The following is a 3,546-nucleotide window of genomic DNA, read 5'->3' as shown; positions in this document are numbered from 1 at the left end:
TGTGTTAATTCATATGAATCTTTTTGTGTTAATCTTGATTATTAATATTATTACTATATTTTATGTATACTCAGACTTGTGATTTATTTGTATTTTCATGTTAAGTATAGTGTATTGTCAACATAGTTGGTGCCATCATGTGACTCCTTGGGTCGGAGCATGTTCAAAATTTTGTCTATAATTACATTAGTGTTCTGGTTCTACTTATTTGCTAAGAAAATGCTACGATGCAATTGATATTTAGTTGATTTATTAATTACTATAATGAAGGAAGTATGAAATTTAGTTAAATTTTGAATATGACTTGTTAGATTGATTTAAATTTAACCGATGTAATAAATCATTTTTGAATTGACTTGTTAGATTGGTTCAAATTTAACCGATGTAATAAATTATTTTTGAATTTTGAGTTGTTACATCTGTCATTTTAGCCGATTTTATAATTAACTATTTATTACAACGCTTGATGTTAGATCGGACAAGTAACCGCTCTAACATGTACATAATAACCGATGTAACAAGGTTTAATTGCACTAGTGTCAATGAGCGATAAACCAAATATATATATATGGACGGGTTTAGGTTTTATTTTGATATCTAACATGATCTTTTAAAAAATTTAGCGTTATATGACATCATACTTTGATTCAATTGTATAATAATGCTTTTAAATATGTCAAAAATTGATATACGTCAGAATGTTTAAATTATAAAAAATGTTAAAAAATTTATGATTTAACACAAAGTACAAAACTTAATATTATAATAATAAGTAGGTCAATTTGATAGGTGTAACTTTTTTTAGTGGCATGTAGTATCATCTTTTTAACTAAATAAATTTTTAAAAAAACCTTGATCTTATTTATATAAATAATTTTAGGTTGGACTGAGTCTTTCAAAGACCTCTATCGATTGACCTAACCTGGTTTTACTATGAACTATATAGAAATATGATATATTGGGATACATGTTCATGCTCGATATATCCCTTTTTGGTCACCATACTTTTTCGAAACAAAAAACCATACGCTAAAATATCCATAAATTTTGTCTATGACTAACCTTTTATTAGGAGTGGAGAAATGGGTGAATTTAGATACAAGTCCTACATCTGGACCAACCAACGGGTGACACATGTAGACCTATAATTTGACTCTTTTATTGCAGTTAGTGTCGGGTTAGACGGGTCAGATTAACCTAGTGGTTCATTGAAGGATTATTGCATTTTGAGCCATTTTTCATAAAAAAAAAAAAAAAGTTACTAAAAGCAGATTTTTTAATAAAACAAAATTTAGAAAACATGAATTCATTAATGCCAACCCATTTAGTTATATTTTTATGGGTCGAACTTTTAAAATTTTCTAGGCATAACTATTACAAAATGGTTGTTACAAGTCACAAATAACTTGTCAAATGATAATTATAATAGTTTCTAAAGCATATTCAAATTGCCAAAGTTAATCGTAATGATAATTGAATTTTTAAGCATTGAGAGAATGAAGTCTTCCTCATAAATTATTATCACAACACATGCAACAAAGCATTGAGGGAATAAAGCCTTCCACATAAATTCTTGTTACAACACAGTCAACCAAACTAAACGACATACAAACAAATATTAAAATTACAGTCCAAATTTCAGTTTCATCACAATTTTAGTTTTAGTTCAAGTTCCATTGGTCGAAGACTTATCATATTGGAAATTCATATGAAATTGGTAATACATTTTCACAGTAAACAACCACCTACAAATTTGCAAAAATATGAAATATTAAAGGCTTAATTGCAGTTTTTGTCTCTATATTTATACTGATTCATAGAATTGGTCAACGTATTTTAAAAGTCGACAATTTTGGTCAATTTATTAGATTTTTGAACTAAAAAAAAGACGATTTAATATATTTTAAATGACGTGACATACAATTTACTATATAGAACCATCTAGATGCATTAATTATCCATATGTCATTAATTAAATTAAAAATATGAAGAAAAAAAATTGAAGTTAAAATTTAAGTTTTCACGATGTTTTATTTCAATTTCATGGGTGTTAATCACTCTACATCATCGTATCATATGTCACGTTATTTAAAATATCTAACTTTATCATTTTTAGTTAAAAAATCAGAGTGAGGGATCAAAATCGTGGATTTTTAAAATAGGGGATCAATTTCATGAATTATTATAAATAAATGGACTAAAACTGCAATTAAGTCAATATTAAATCAACAAATCAATGAAATAATAAAATGAATGAAGTTAGTTCTTTTAGAGAAATTGAATTTCAAATTAATTATACCTTGACTGCTCTTGTATCTTGCTTGCTCTTGTACTTGTTCACCTTAACATTGCAGTTTTTTGTTGTAACAATCGATAGACAGTGCAGTTTCCAACTTCATATTATTTAAAAATCTTGACACTTAAGTTTCTTATTCTTTTCCACTGTGACACTGCAAATTCCATCTTTATATAATTCAAAAACCATCCATAGATTAATAACATACATAACAATCAACATAAGTTGAATTGGATATCAATTAAGTGTCTAAAATTGTAACCTTGTAATTAACATAACAATTTAAAAACAACATCAGTTAAATACGCCATCTTCAAAATACTTCATTTCTAAAATCCAAAATATTGATACTGGTTGGGTGTGCTGATAAGTCTTGCAAGACTCCATAACATTTAACGTCACAACCCGAAAATTAAACGTCGTGACCGTCGCACAAGCTATACTCTTAGCCCGACAAACCTATCAACTAACTTAACAAATTAAGCAAATAAATAATTCTAAATAACTATTTCAAAAAATATATAATTTTTCTCGAAATTTCGACAGAGTACCCTCTGTAACTTCAACGTTCTCAAATTTATAAAAATCTCTGGTTACAATCTTAACTCAGTCATATCTCAAAGGGCATAATCTAATTGTTTAATACATTTCTCAGTCATATCTCAATAGACTTTACAAAAATAGGATCCTTGATCAAAGAGTTCTACCAAAACAAATATGATTGATACTTGAATCTACTAATAGCTTGCTACTCAGCTGCTTGTGAATCTAAAAAAATAAACAACATGAAGGGGTAAGTCACAAAGACTTAGTGAGGAGACAACAACCACCATCAACTAGAAGGGAAACACAAAAATGCACGAATAATTATTTTACAATCTTGTGGTGATTATGTTATACACATAATAAAATCATTAAACTTATATTTTAGTCGTTCAAGTAGAAATATTTAAAATCATCATAGAAAATCCAACAAGTAAAATACAATTTCTTGAGAACCAAGAGACGACTTCATCTCATTGATAGCCCTTTCCTCCTAAAGGTAGCATTTCCCTTAAGGTAGGCTCCATCAAACGGATAGCCCTCTCCTCTCATCATTTAGGGAGCTTACATCTCGTTGATAGCCCTTTCCTCCTATTGATGACATCTCTCAGAGGGGTGGCTCCATCTAAAGGTTAACTCTCCCTAATCAAAACGATGTAACTAGGTGCACCTAACACCGTTAATGATTTCATAATTATAACAACAAT

This window comes from Cicer arietinum, chromosome 6 (genome assembly GCF_000331145.2).
Source record: "Cicer arietinum cultivar CDC Frontier isolate Library 1 chromosome 6, Cicar.CDCFrontier_v2.0, whole genome shotgun sequence".
NCBI lineage: Eukaryota > Viridiplantae > Streptophyta > Magnoliopsida > Fabales > Fabaceae > Cicer > Cicer arietinum.
The sequence above is the reverse complement of the archived record's forward strand: the minus strand, read 5'-3'. Positions refer to the sequence as shown.